We start from the raw sequence: 16,345 nt of genomic DNA, 5'->3' as shown, positions 1-16,345 counted from the left end.
ATATAATAAATTTATACGGAATTCTTTTGTCAAATCTCCATAGCAAACTTGTTATTCTTTTTTAGTTAATTAATGTATTTATTTATTCTTAATCCTGACTCTTGGATTGAACAGATTTATTATTGTTGTATTTCATTTAATTGGTTCCAAGCTATTGTATTCTAAGATATGTTTCTTCATTTTTGTCACTTTTAAAATAAACGAATGAGAAAGTGTAACCATATTTCCACTGAACTACATTATGTACTTCTTTAGCCTTCTGTTGGTATTTTTGCTGTTTGAAAAATTGGTCATTGAAAATTCTGCTTTTGTGATGAAAAGGGATATCCATAAAACAAATGGACTAAAATCCTTTTAATTCAGGTTCTTTTGCCAAGTCATTTATTATCTCAGGAAAACTTTCTATGGTAGTCAATAATGTTATATAATTTTTAAAGTGGCTTTTTGATCAAAACAAAATTTATAAGCTTTTTTGAAATCTGGTCAGTATTTACTTTCCTATTTTTTATTCAGCTATTTACTGAATGACTCCCTTTTCATCCTACGCATCATTCTTATTTGACTAGAGGTGGTTATTTTATTTCCTTTGGAAAGTGCCAAATAAACTCATAAGTAAATTTAACATAAACATGTAAGATCGTCTCAATGATATACATTCTTTTCATGTAGATGTAGGTTGTTTGAATTTAATACATTGTTGATAAGTTATAAGAAACTTGGCTCATCTTAAAAAGCTAGATACTAATTTAATTTGCAGCATAGGTGACTCAGTGATGTTAATAACAATTAAATGGGTTATGAGATGAGAGAAATGAGAAGAATGTGTTTTTTTTTTTTTTTAAGAATGATAAGTTATTTAAGAGATGATAAACTTTTCTTTTTTTGATGTTTTATAAAACTCATTTTGTCTCTAAAGAGCAATGCAGGAACTGTAGGCTGGCACAGTGACTGCTAGTGTATGATAACACTATGTGATATTTCTTCCCTTTGAATTAATATCCTTCTACTATTGCTTGTAAAACTGCTATGTTGTTCTGAAATAGGTAATATAACAGTTGGGGGATTATTGATAGATGAATGAGTTTGATTTTGGTTATTTCACTCTTTGGAAAGTGGTGCTTGCTTGTATTAAAAATGTCAACTATTTATTATTTTTTTTTAGATTATATGCAAATACTATACCATTTTCAATTGCTTATTTATAAACATAAAGTGAGTTTTTATTTTGGAGCTATATAAAAAGTGAACTTTGGAAAATAATATTGGTCAATTAAATACATCAAAATATTAGCATTAGTTCATTTGATAAAAATTCATAGAATCTATCTCAAAGGTAACACTGTATTTAAAAATAATGAATAGTTAAATTTTGTCCAGTTTCTGGAAATGTTGAGTATGTCACAGTGTTCTCAAATGACAGCACAAAGTCCTTCACTGGGCTTCCTTCTTGGGGGCTTATTAAAACTCCAGATTCTGTACATTTGTGTTCAGAGATTCTCATTCATTAGCTCTATGATAGGAGCCTGGGAATTTGGATTTTTAATTTTGGTTGACGTTAGGTTATCAGGTTATTTTTGATGCTAGAATCAGATTTAAAGAAGTAAGTGTATACTGCTTAAGGACATTCTGCTTTAAATCTGAAAATCATGACAATGACTTCCTCTTGGAATGAAACAAACAAGTTTTAATAAAATCTTCATAGATTATGAAGATCTAAGTGCTTTGAATTTGCAGGTATAGAGAATAAAAAAATATCCTCTATACAAGTTTTACAGTAGATTTAACATTTATAGATTTGAACAATTCATGAACAGCTCTGAAGGTGATTTTGAAATGGCAGGAATTTGAATTACTTTGATGGAGAGTGTTGTGTGAGCGTGAATTATTAAGCTATTGAACAGAGTACACTATTCAGCATCCACGTCTTAATGAGTCTTTGTTTTTCACTGCTTGTCACAATAACTTCCATTTAGGATCTGAGGTGGACATAATCTTTCAGTACTTTATATGTATAATTCTGTGGGGAAAAATGTATTTTGTGTAGGTATTCTTGAATTTGAAAATGACAAAGCTCTCAGAAATGTCAAAATCTATTTTTTCTTGTCCAATTGAAGGTAAATATAGTAAAACTATAATGTTAAGATTCTTCTTCTACTTTACCATCTACTTGTTTTTGTTTAACTTTTCTTTTTTTTTTTTTGAGACAGTGTCTCAAGCTGTCCCCCTGGGCAGAGTGCCGTGGCATTACAGCTCACAGCAACCTCCAACTCCTGGGCTCAAGCGAGTCTCCTGCCTCTGCCTCCCAAGTAGCTGGGACCACAGGCGCCCGCCACAACGCCCGGCTATTTTTTGGTTGCAGCCGTCATTGTTGTTTTGGCGGGTCCGGGCTGGGGATTCGAACCCGCCACCTTAGGTGTACATGGCTGACGCCTTAGCCGGTTGAGCTATAGGCGCCGAGCCTGTTTAACTTTTCTTAATATGAATGCTTCTTTAAGTGCTAATATATTGTCTAATTCTGTTCCTCTATGAAAACAAAAAGTATTTATAATGTTAATTACTTTGTTTATTGGCTGCTTACACTTTAGAATGGATGAATTCTGTAAATTTCTGGTGGTGTCAATATTTGACCCATTACATTTCTTTCCTATTTATGAAACAAAATATTTTCTCTTCTTTTAAAAGGAATTCCAGACCTGAACAATCATGTGGATATTTATAATCTAAATACCCAAATTTGGATCCCACCTTTTAAGTCTTCTTCAGTGGTTGGATCCAAATCAGGATCTCCAAACTGGATTCTAAAGATAACAGAATCTTTAAATTCTTTTTAGTTTCTAGAGTTCACTCTGTCAATCTTTTTAGCTGGTTTTGACATCAGTCCAATCTTTCTCTTTCCCATGTGACTCTTTACTCCCAGTTTCTATTTTATTGTTTCCAATTTTTCTTTCATTTAAGTTGAGAGGTAGTATTGCATAGTAGTAGACTCTAGAGCCAGATCTCCACATTTTTGAATTCTGGCTCTTCTTCTTATAAACTGTGTGATGTTGAATAGTTTCTTAACCTCTCTCCCTTAATTTCTTTATCTGTAAAATTAGATACCTAAATTCTTGGAGAGTTGTTGTAACGATTGAATTAATATATGTAAGATAATTAGAACAATACCTGACACATAGTAAGAACTACTGTGTATGTGTTTCCTGTTTTTGTTGCTGTTATTTTGGTGGGTATTTAAGGATTTTTTAAGTGTGTGTTTAAAGAAACCATATTAGCTCTCACATCATGTTTTCTTTATAACTTTATGTTATAGGAGAGGGGTCTTTTTATTTATAATGTAGAAAACTGTTGAAAGTAGATATCAAGTTTGTTTCCTTTGCCAGTCTTATGTGAGGTTTTACTGTTTTAAACAGAGCCTCTTAAAAGATTTCTGTGGAGAATTATTCTGCAGTTCTTTTTCTATATTTTCTGACATGATTACAATTTCTAAGCTTCTTTTCACTTTTCTCCTGGCTTTTCTATTAATTACTTGATGGAGTATATAGGTTCCCCTTTAAAGAAATTAGTTCTCTACATTAATTGACTCAGTTTGGTAAAAAGTATAAATGTTATAGGGAATAAAAAGTAACAAATTCTGAATTCTTTATGCCTGAGCTTTCCAACTTTTTTCATAGCACACACGGTATATACAGTAACTTACACAGTCCACAGTAGTAAGTGACTAGATAAGCAAGGCTGCTCAAGGTGGGAGGTTCCCATTGGCTGCTCTGAGACCTTAGAGCAATGGTTGTCAAACATAACTGTGCTTTAAAATTCCCAGAGGATTTGTTGAAATACAGATTGCTGAACAGCACTTCCAAAGTTTCTGATTCTAATAAATCTTGTATTTGGCCAAATAATTTGTATTTCAAACAAGTTGCAAGATGATGCCATTGCTGCTGGTCTTGGGACCACACTTTGATAATACTAGTTAAGTGTATTCTGCTGTATACTATGTACTGCTGTGGCAGGTATAATAATGGCCCTTCTAAGATGTTCACATCCTAATACCCAGACTGAAGATCTGTTTGCAGATTTGATCAAATTGAGGACTTCCATGAAATCATTGTGGGTTATCTGGGTAGGCTCAGTGTAATCACAAGGACTCTCAAAAGTGGAAGGAGGACAAGAAAGAGAGAAACAAAAACAGACAGGGAGATATGACCATGGAAGATTGTTCAGAGAGATAGAAGGCTTTGAGGTTGAAGGAAGGGGTGGGGGGACTCTGAGCCAAGGAATTTTGGTAGCTGCTAGAAGCTGGGGAAGATAAGGAAATAGATTGTCCTTTAAAACCTTTAGAAAAGAACTCAGCCTTGCCAAGGTTTTGCTTTTAGCCCAGTAAGATCTATCTCAGACTTATGAACTAAACACGAAGATTACATATTTGTGCTGTTTTAACCCACTAAATTTATGGTACTTTGTTATGGTACCAGTTGAACACTAATACATTTCTAACCCATTCTCAGTTTACCAGTTTGTTTTGTGCTGGAGTTCACAATCTCAGTTTATGACCTGAGCTTATAAAATTGAGAAAATAAAGACCTGAGACAAGAAGAGCTCCCTCATTTTTCTACCATCAAACTAATGAAAGTACTAATAATCTGAACCTATCTTTTTCTTCCTTTTTATTACATTGCAGGAAGTCTCCCAACTTCTTTCAAAAGCCAATTTGTCTACCTTTGTTTGATCCCATTCTCTCTTGCTTTTTTATAGTTGAGATATAATGTGTATACATTCATAATTTTAATTTAGGATCTTTAAGATAGAGAACACCCCTTTAATGATTCGGAGAAACACAAGATAGAAATAAAGATTTATTACTTACAAGACCTGGAGGTGGGGCTATAGGACACACCTGGAGGCCACAAAGATAGAGGTCAGGGAACACAGGCAAGGAGTGGCAGAAGGACCCATAGGCTAATACCTACATGGGGTCCAAAGCATTATCCAAACATGTTTCTGGCTGGGAGGGTTAATCAACATAAAGTAATTGTGCATATTTATGGTACCATGTAGTATTTTGATACATGTATTCAATATATAATGATCAAATAAGGGTCATTTCCATATCTGTCACCTTGAACATTTGTCTGTTTGTCAGAATTCTCTTCCAAATACTTGAAAATATGCACTAAATTGTTAACTGTAGTTACCCTACAGTGCTAAGGGTAGAACTTATTTCTCCTATTTATCTGTAATTTTGTATCTATTAACCAACCTCTCCCTGTCTTTCTCCTATTCCACCCTTTCCATCCTCTAGTAACCACTATTCTGTCTACTTCTGTGAGATTAAAATTTTTAGCTTCCACATGTGAGTGAGAACATGCACTATTTATCTTTCTGTGCCTGGCTTATTTCACTTAACAGAATGTGTTCTTCAGACTCTTCCATGCTGACTACAATGACAGGATTTCATTCTTTGTTTATGACTGAGTAAAATTACATTGGGTAAATACACCACATTTTCTTTATCCATTCATCTGTTGATGGATACTGAAGTTGATTTCATGATTTTAGCTATTATGAATAGTGCTGCAGTAAACATGAGAGTGCATGTTCTCTCTTCAACATACTGATTTCCTTTCCTTTGGATATATACCCAGTAGTAGGGTAGCTAGATCATGTGGTAGTTTTTTTGTTTGTTTGTTTTGGTTTTTCTGATATACATTTTATATCCTGTAAAACATTTCTGTTATTGTTTTAAACAATTATCATTATCATTATCTTTATCCAAATATGTACTCTTTTTTCAGTTCTTTTCCTTCCTTTCTGCATTTGTCTTAATTCTTTCTGATATCACTTTGTTTTAGCCCACATTACTCCCTTTAGTATATATTTTATTACAGGTATGCTGACAAAAATTTCCTCAAAACTTGTTTTCTACAAGCATTTTAATTTTGGTATGGCTTTTGAAGTATGTTTTTATTGGGTATAGAATGATAGATTGACAATTTTATCATTTTAAAGATGCCATTTCATTTTCTTATGGTTATCATATTTCTTATAGAGAAGTAGCTATCCATTCTGTTGAACAAACAAAATTGTTTCTTTGAAAATACGGTAACCTTTATTTCTGACCTTTATTTTAGACTTTTCTTATTTTTTTCAGCAGTTTGGCTCTATTGTGCCTGGGTATGCTTGTTTGTTTTATATTTATCCTGTTAAGGGTTTGTGGAGCCTCCTGAGTTGTAAGATAATGTCTTTTATCAGTTTGAAAAGTTGTCTACTAGTATTTCTTCAAAATATTGCTTCTATCCTATTCTTTTTTCCTTTCCTTTAGATCTCTGATTATGCTTATTTCCTGTATTTAGTCTGCCTATTTTCCCCTTTGTGCTTCAATCTAATTACATTCTTCCAACTTGCATTTCAGTTTAATTGTCTCTGTTAGGCTGAGCCTGGTAGGCTAACTCTTCTAGTAAATCTGTGTAATGATTTTAAAATTCCAGATATTATAATTTTTCTTTGGTATTGCACCGTGTATAATTTCCATTTGATTTTTTTGATACATTTTAGGTCTCTGCTAAACTATCTTTTCCTCTGTTTTTTAAAATGTTAATCATAGTTACATAAAAGTCTTCATATGTTAACTTGAATACCTGGATCACTTGTTCTTTGTATTATGTATTTTTCCTCTTGGTTTTGATTGAATGTAGTCATGTAGTACTATAATGTTTAACATGCTTGTATTCCTTTTGAAAATGGGCAAAGTATTTGAATAGACATCTTCCAAATAAGGTATACAAATGATCAATAAGCGCATGAAAAAGACGCTTAACATCTTCTGTTATTAAAGGAATATAAGACTCGGCGCCTGTGGCTCAAGTGGCTAAGGTGCCAGCCACATACACCTAAGGTGGCAGGTTCAAATCCAGCCCGGGCCCACCAAACAATGACGGCTGCAACCAAAAAATAGCCAGGCATTGTGGCAGGTGCCTGTGGTCCCAGCTACTTGGGAGGCTGAGGCAAGAGACTCGCTTGAGCCCAGGAATTGGAGGTTGCTGTGAGCTGTGATGCCATGACACTCTACCCAGGGGGACAGCTTGAGGCTCTGTCTCAAAAAAAAAAAAAAAAAAGGAATATAAATCAAAGCCACAAGGAGATATTATTTCATACTCTAGGATGGCTGTAATCAAAATATGGACAATAAATATTGGCAAGGATATGATAAATTGAAAACCTTACACATAGATGCAGCCTCTTTAGAAAACAGTTTGGCAGTTGTGAAAAAAGTTATATATAGTATTAATATTAACCACACCACCTAGCAATTCCATTCCTAGGTTTATATTTAAGAAAATTGAAACATATATCAACCCAAACTCTGAACACAAACGTTCATAGTAGCATGTTTTATACTAGCTGACAGTGAAAATAACCCAAATGTCAATTAACTGATGAATTAATAAACTAAAATGGCATATCCATACATTGGGATATTCTTTAGCCATAAAAAGGAATGAGGTTCTGTTACATATTGCATCATGGATGACCTTGAAACATGATGCTAAGTGAAAGAAGCCAATAACAAAAAGAACATAGTATATGATTTTATTGATATGAAATGTCCAGTGTAGGCAAATCTATAAAAACAAGATTGCCAGTAGCTAGAATGAAGAGGAGAGGGGAAAGGAGAATGACTGCTTATCGGTGTAGGATTTCTTTTTGAGGGTATAAAAATGTTCATATTAAATACTAAAAACCACTGAATTGTACACTTCAAAAAGGTGAATTTTATGATATGTGAATTCTCAGTTTTCAAAAAAGGCCTTTCCCCTGAGGTTATAAAAATATAGTAGGAGTTTAAAATAATGTATTCCTCCTGTGAAACTTAAGGGTTTTTTTCGGGTTTTTTTTTTTTTTTTTTTTTGTGGTGGTGGTTTTCTCCAGCAGTATGAATGGGTTACTTGAATCCTGTCAAGAGTTTATCTCGTTTCTTTGTTAAGCCTGATTTATTTCAGTTTTGCCTTCTCTCCTAGCAGGTAACTTTGTTGTAATTCTAACTAACATGGCCAACCATGGAAGATCTTAAAGTCTAATCTCTGTATCCCTAACTTGGTATAGTTTTCTTTTGTTGCTGAGATTGTTGCAACCCAGATCTTTAATCTTTTGTCTGCTGCCTTTTAGTGGACTTCAAGAATTCTAATGCTGTTCAGGTATTTGTAATTGTAGTTAGCTAGCATCATAAGGTTTCTTCCTTTCTGCAGTTTTACCCTTACATTTCATCTGCTTTGACAGCCCAAAGTTCAAACCTCTATCTCACCAAAATGGGACTTCTACTTTTTGCTAAAACTCTTATTTTCCCATCCTGTGAATTGGCTAATGCCCTCCTAGAAAAGTTCAGGTGAATGTGGTGTTCACCTTAAGAACATCTCTCATGGATGTTCACTCCTCAAGTTCTGCCACAGTGGTGCCCATGCATTTTATTCAGATTTTGTAGTTGTTTTTACCAAGAAGGTTACCCCCTGGAATAAGCTACTGTTACAGCTAGCATTGAAGTCTTCCTCTTGGCTTTTTTACTTTAATGTTTAGTCATCTCTATCTCCATTCTCCTCTCCTTTTACCTTTCTCTTGTCAATAATCTCTCCTTATCATTACCCTCTCTCCCTACGTGATTTTTACGCTTGGCTCTCCAGCATGTCTTCCTGTGCTTCCATGTTTAAAAAACAAACAAACATGATTAACTCCATATTCTTCTTAACTGTTACTTTACTGCAATGGCTTTAAACTGAAAGTTGTGCATTCCAGGATGTTTAGCAATATTTGGAGACATTTAATTTGTCATAACTAGAAAAGAGAGGACTATTGGCATCTAGAGGCCAGGGATGCTGCTAAAATCCTAAAATGCATAAAATAGCTACCCGTAACAAAGAAGTATCTGGTCCCAAATGTCACTAGTGCTGAGGTTGAAAAACTCTGCCCTATTCTTGCTTGCCTTAATACCCAAAGTTTTCAGAAGACTTGACTATATATGTTGTCTCCATTTCCATATCTCCCTTTCATATTTTTTAAAAAGTTTTTATGTTTTTAAGTAATTTTACATTAGTTTTAAAGGCCAAATAGTGCTACAAAGCTTATAGAAAAAAAGAAAACAACAATATTGTCCTGGTACTCATTGAACTTAGTTACACAGCTTTGGCCAGTTAGATGTAAGTGGAAGGAAAGTATCTTTTCTTATATATAAAAATATAAAAGTAGCAGAGAGTAAACTTTTTTTCTGCCTAAACATGGATATAACAGCTGGGATTGTTAGAAAATAAATCCTGGGTGGTGCCTGTGCCTAAAGGCGTAGGGCGCTGGCCCCATATGCCGGAGGTGGCGGGTTCAAACCTAGCCCTGGCCAAAAACTGCAAAAAAAAAAAAAAAAGAAAGAAAAAGAAAAAACAAAAACAAATCCTTTTAAAAGTTCCTATTACTCTAATTTTCTGTGTGTATTCTTACATTCTTTTTTTTTTAAATTTATTATTGGGGATTCATTGAGGGTACAATAAACCAGGTTTCACTGATTGCATTTGTTAGGTAAAGTCCCTCTTACAATTGTGTCTTGCCCCCAAAAAGTGTGGCACAGACCAAGACCCCACTCCCTCCCTTCCTCTCTCTCTCTGCTAATCCCTTCCCCACTCCTCCCTCCTCCTCCTCCTCCCTTTGTCATTAATTGTCCTCATATCAAAATTGAGTACATAGGATTCATGCTTCTCCCTTCTTGTGATGCTTTACTAAGAAAAATGTGTTCCACTTCCATCCAGGTTAATACAAAGGCTGTAAAGTCTCCTTTTTAATGGCTGAATAGTATTCCATGGTATACATATACCACAGCTTGTTAATCCATTCCTGGGTTGGTGGGCATTTAGGCTGTTTCCACATTTTGGCGATTGTAAATTGAGCTGCAATAAATAATCTAGTGCAAGTGTCCTTATGATAGAAGGATTTTTTCCTTCTGGGTAGATGCCCAGTAATGGGATTGCAGGATCAAATGGGAGGTCTAATTTTCTTTGAGGTTTCTCCATACTTCCTTCCAAAAAGGTTATATTAGTTTGCAGTCCCACCAACAGTGTAAAAGTGTTTCCTTCTCTCCACATCCATGCCAGCATCTGCAGTTTTGAGATTTTTGTGATGTGGGCCATTTTCACTGGGGATAGATGGTATCTCAGGGTGGTTTTGATTTGCATTTTTCTAATAGGGATGATGAGCATTTTTTCATATGTTTGTTAGCCATTCTTCTGTCTTCTTTAGAGAAGGTTCTATTCATGTCTCTTGCCCATTCATCTGTGGGATTGTTGGCTTTTTTAATGTATATTAATTTGAGTTCTCTATAGATCCTAGTTATCAAGCTTTTGTCTGATTCAAAATATGCAAATATCCTTTCCCATTGTGTCGGTTATCTATTTGCTTTGGTTGTTGTCTCCTTAGCTGTACAGAGGTTTTCAGTTTAATTAAGTCCCATTTGTTTATTCTTATTGTTGTTGCAATTGCCACGGAAGTCTTCTTCATGAAGTCTTTCCCCAGACCAATATCTTCCAGTGTTTTTCCTATAATTTCTTTGAGGATTTTTATTGTTTCACGCCTTACATTTAAGTCCTTTATCCATCTTGAATCAATTTTTGTGATTGGGGAAAGGTGTGCATCCAGTTTCAGTCTTTTACATGTGGATATCCAGTTCTCCCAGCACCATTTATTGAATAGGGAGTCTTTCCCCCAAGGTATGTTGTTGTTTGGTTTATTGAAGATTAGGTGGTTGGAAGATGTTAGTTACATTTCGGTTTTCTATTCGATTCCAAATGTCTGTATCTCTGTTTTTGTGCCAGTACCATGCTGTTTTGACCACTATGGCTTTGTACTACAACCTAAAATCTGGTATGGTGATGCCCTGGCTTTGTTTTTGTTACTAAGAATTACTTTAGCTATACAGGGTTTTTTCTGGTTTCATACAAAACTCAGAATCATTTTTTCCAAATCTTGAAAGTACGATGTTGGTATTTTAATAGGGATGGCATTGAATCGGTAGATTGCTTTAGGAAGTATAGACATTTTAACAATGTTAATTCTTCCCAGCCATAAGAATTATGTTCTTCCATTTGTTAATATCCTCTGCTATTTCCTTTCTTAGGGTTTCATAATTTTCTTTATAGAGGTCCTTCACCTCCTTTGTTAGGTATATTCCTAGGTATTTCATTTTCTTTGAAGCTATGGTGAAGGGAGTTGTGTCCTTAATTAGCCTCTCATCTTGTCTGTTCATGGCGTATAAAAGGCAACTGACTTGTGGACATTGATTTTATATCCTGACATATTACTGTATTTTTTGATGACTTCCAAGAGTCTTGTGGTTGAGTCTTTGGGGTTCTTTAAGTATAAGATAATATCGTCAGCAAAAAGGGAGAGTTTGACCTCCTCTGCTCCCATTTGGATGCCCTTTATTTCCTTGTCTTGCCTAATTGTATTGGCTAGAATTTCCAGCACTATGTTGACTAGTAGTGGTGACAGAGGACAACCTGGTCTGGTTCCAGTTCTAAGAGGAAAAGCTTTCAGTTTTACTCCATTCAGTAAAATATTAGCTGTGGGTTTGTCATAGATAGCTTCGATCAGTTTCAGAAATGTGCCATGAATGCCTATACTCTTCAGTGTTCTAATTAGGAAACGATGCTGAATTTTATCGAATGCTATTTCTGCATCTATTGAGAGGATCATATAGTCTTTGGTTTTACTTTTGTTGATACGGTAAATAATGTTTATAGACTTGCGTGTATTAAACCAACCTTGCATCCCTGGGATGAAACCTACTTGGTCATGGTGTATGATTTTTTTGATGATAAGCTATAATCTATTGGCTAAGATTTTGTTGAGAATTTTTGCATCTATATTCATTAGTGAAATTGGTCTGAAGTTCTCCTTTTTAGTTGGGTCTTTTCCTGGTTTTGGTATCAGGGTGATGTTTGCTTCATAGAACATGTTGGAGAAGATTCCTTCTTCCTCAATTTTTTGGAATAATTTCTGAAGTACGGCAATAAGCTCTTCTTTGAAGGTTTGATAGAATTCTGGTGTGAAGGCATCCAGACCAGGGCATTTTTTGGTTGGAAGATTTTTTATTGTTTCTTTAATCTCAGTGCTTGAAATTGGCCTGTTCAGGAGCTCTGTGTCTTCCTAGCTAAGTCTAGGGAGAGGGTATGATTCCAAATATTGATCCATTTCCTTCACATTGTCAAATTTCAGAGCATAGCGTTTCTGGTAGTATTCAGAGATGATCTCTGGTATCTCTGTGGCATCAGTTGTTATTTCCCCTTTATCATTTCTGATTGAGGTTACTAGAGATTTTACTTTTTTATTTCTAGTTAGTCTGGCCAAAGGTTTATCTATTTTATTTAGTTTTTCAAAAAACCAACTCCTTGTTTCATTAATTTTCTGAATGATTCTTTTGTTTTTAATTTCATTGATCTCTGATTTAATTTTGGATATTTCTTTTCTTCTGCTGGGTTTAGGTTTAGATTATTCTTCATTTTCCAATTCCATAACGTGGCTTGTGAGTTTGTTGATGCACTCTCTCTCTGTTTTTCAAATGTAGGCATCTAAAGCAATAAATTTTCCCCTCAAAACTGCTTTTGCAGTATCCCACAGGTTTTGGTAGCTTGTGTCTTCATTGTTGTTGTGCTCAAGGAAGTTAATGATTTCCTCTTTTATTTCTCCTGGCATCCAACTGTCATACAACAGAAGGTTGTTTAATTTCCATGCCTTTGTGTGGGGTTGAATGTTTTCCTTGGAGTTAAGTTCCACCTTTAATGCCTTGTGGTCTGAGAAGATGCAGGGTAAAATTTCAATTCTTTAGATTCTGTTGAGGTTTGTTTTGTGTCCTAGGATATGATCGATTTTGGAGAATGTTCCATGGGGTGATGAGAAGAATGTATATTCTTCATCTTTGGGATGGAGTGCTCTATATGTGTCTATCAAGCACAGTTGCTCTACGGTCTCATTTAAGTCCCTGATATCTTTGTTTAACTTCTATTTAGAGGATCTGTCCAGCTCTGTAAGAGGAGTATTAAAGTCTCCTGTTACTATAGTATTATAGGATATCATATTGCTCAGACTGAGTAATATCTGTTTCAAGAATCTGGGAGCGTTTAAATTGGGTGCATAAATATTTAGAATTGAAATGTCTTCTTTTCCCTTGACCAATATAAAGTGACCATCTTTGTCTTTTTTTTACTTTAGTTGCTTTAAATCCACATGTATCTGAAAATAAGATTGCAACTCCTCCTTTCTTCTGAATTCTGTTTGCCTTAAAAATTGTCTTCCAACCCTTAACTTGGAGTTGTAATTTGTCTTTTGAAGCTAGGTGTGGTTCCTGTAGACATTAACTGGATGGCTTGTATTTTTTGATCCAGTCAGCCAATCTGTGCCTCTTCAGTGGGGGGATTCAAGCCATTGACATTTATTGAGATATGATAAGTATGGTAGTGTTCTAGTCATCTTATTTTGTGAGAGTCCATTGCTTAGTTTTATCTTTTGCATCATTGTGGAAGTTCTTACTTTGCTGTTGATTCATTGTGATGGTCAGCGTGTAGAACAGGTTGAAGTATTTCCTGTAGAGCTGATCTTGTCGTGGCAAATTTCCTCAATAGTTGTATACCAGTAAATTTCTCTGTCAATTTTAAAGATTAGCTTAGCAGGATATAGAATTCTGGGCTGGAAATTGTTGGACAGGTTCATCACAATGTGTCTTGGAGAAGCTTGGTTAGAGTTGAGGCAACGTGGGGTCCGATATTCCTCTGAAAGGAGTGTGTCAGAATCTTTGGTGATATTTTGGAAATTTTCATTTATAATATTCTCAAGTATGGCTTCCATTCCTCTGGGGCATTCTTCTTCCCCTTCTGGGTTACCTATAGCTCACATGTTTGAACACTTCATATAGTCCAACAGTTCTGACAGCGAACATTCTGCTTTCTCTCTCTTCTTTTCTGCCTCTTTTACTGTCTGAGATATCTCAAGAGCTTTGTCCTCTACCTCTGAGATTCTTTCTTTTGCATGATCTAATCTGTTGTTGATACTTTCTATTGCATCTTTAAGTTCCCTAATTGACTGCTTTAGTTCCTTCAGCTCTGCTATATCCTTTCTATATTCTTCATATTGTTCACCTCTTATTTGATTCTGTTCTTGGATTTCCTTTTGGTTATTTTCCATCATTTCCTTCATTGTTTTCATCATCTGTATTCCCTTTCTGTCATTTCTAACATTTCTTTATAGGTGGAATCTTCAACAGTAGCTACCTCATGGTCCCTTGGAGGGGTTGCTCTGGACTGGTTTTTCATATCACCAGGATTTTTCTGATGGTTCTTCCTCATGAGTGATTTATCTGCTTCCTTGCCCTAATTTTCTTCACTTTCTCTTGTTCTTTAAGTTCCTGTGCCTCTGGACTAGGGTTTCAATGAGTTCTTTTGGTACAGGACCAGAAGGACAAGAAGAATGAAGAGCAGTAAGAGAAAAAAGAGGAAGAAAAAAAGCAGGGGGTGGGGGGAGAAAGAGAAAAGAGAGGGGATGGATAAGAGGGAATATTAACAAAGAGAAAAGAGGCACAGAAAGAGGGTGACAGGAGCAATATAGGTGTATAGTAGGGTACTTTGACCCAACCTTAAAGACCCCCAACCTCTGGGGGTGGGCAGTTGGGTTGTTCCCTTGAGGTCGGCAACTCTTTGCTAGCCTGTTTGAACACAGTTCCCCACCTCTGCCAAGTAGAGAGGAAAGACAAAAATGCTATAAATCAAAACAAAACAAACAAACAAAAACTTTATGGGATAAAATTGGGCAAAAGGCCAAATAATAGGGGTAGAAACACTAGCAGAAATGAAGTTCTAATTGTTAAAAAAGGGCAACAATGGAAAATTATATTAAAACTAGAAAAATGGGAAAGAAAAATCTATAAGGAAAATGTTGAAATTTAAAACAAACAAACAAACAACAACAACAACAACAAAAACCCAAAGAAACAAACCCAAAGTAGTATATATATCTTCCTGAATATTGTCTGGGCAACAGGTGATCTTCTGGGGTATGAGATTTTAATCACAGTGTTGATATGGCTGTATGAGAATTGGAGACTGGAGGCCTCTGCTGATTTCTCAAACCACGCAGGGTGGAGAGCCTAAATCTCACCTCAGCCAGCTTAAACGGCACTTTAAACTGCCAACCTGGGCTAAGCAGAAGCTTTCCCAGGAAAGCACTTGTCACTGGGATCACTCCTGAAGTGGCTGTCCACTTACTCAGTGTGCCTAAACCAATCTCACGCTATGCCCCTGATGGCCAACGCTGCAAGGTGTCTCAGCCTCCACCTTTAGGCTGCTCAGGTACTAGAATACTTGCTCCTGTCCAATAATCATGGCTTTCTGACATGATGCAATGAGAAGGACATCATCATCTGTGCACCATCCTTGCCAAAATTGTCTAACCTAAACCTAATCACAAATGATCAAACACAACCACATTTCAACATTCTACAAGACAACCAGCTTCAACACTTAAAAACTATAAATTTAATGAAAGAAAAAAATAGCATACTATTTTAAATTACAAGAAAATAGAAGGACATGCCAACAAAATACAATATGAAATTGTGAATTGGATCCTGGAATGAAGGAAAAAGAATGCTATAAAAGACATTACGCATTATGGGCACAACTGAGGAAGTCTGAACATTGTTCATAAAAATATATCATTGCTTCCATGTTAAATTTTTAACAGTATCATGCAATGTTGTGGAAGGATGATTGTGTTCATGGGAGATGAACACTGAATTAGAGAAGAATGTCATGTCTACAGCTTCATTTCAAATGATTCACTTCTACTGCTAGTAATAATGTACAGTGACGTATACAAATTTATATTCACACATACACATATTATGCATATATGGAGAATAAGAAGAGAGCTAAACATACATTATTAAATCCAAGAGAAGTATATACAAACATGTATTGCATTATAAAACTTTTTAAAAATAAACGCTTGGGAAAAACATTCCTTCCTTCCTTCCTTCATTCAATAAATACTTACTGAGCTACTATTATGCACTAGATACTGTGTTCATCCTTCAAAATATAATAGTGAACATAATTCCTGCCCTCACAGAGCTTATAATTTAGTGGGGGTAGATGTCACACAAATAAATAAAACAGTACATAAATATATTAAGTAATTTCTATAAGAAAAAATATGGTAGCTCGGTGCCTGTGGCTGAAGCAGCTAAGGTGCCAGCCACATACACCTAAGGTGGCAGGTTTGAATCCAGCCCGGCCCACCAAACAACAATGACAGCTGCAACCAAAAAATAGCC

At 35.3% G+C, this 16,345-nt stretch overlaps 1 protein-coding gene across 2 annotated transcripts in view; it reads left to right on the top strand.

Moving 5' to 3' along the window:
* Positions 1-16,345, top strand: part of IMMP1L (inner mitochondrial membrane peptidase subunit 1) — a 93,713-nt gene that overhangs the window by 48,748 nt on the left and 28,620 nt on the right. The gene's annotated exons all lie outside the window — the stretch shown is intronic.

The sequence above is a fragment of the Otolemur garnettii genome, unplaced genomic scaffold (genome assembly GCF_000181295.1).
Source record: "Otolemur garnettii isolate 467f Iridium unplaced genomic scaffold, OtoGar3 scaffold00001, whole genome shotgun sequence".
Taxonomy (NCBI): domain Eukaryota; kingdom Metazoa; phylum Chordata; class Mammalia; order Primates; family Galagidae; genus Otolemur; species Otolemur garnettii.
This window is presented reverse-complemented; position numbering and strand designations above follow the sequence as displayed.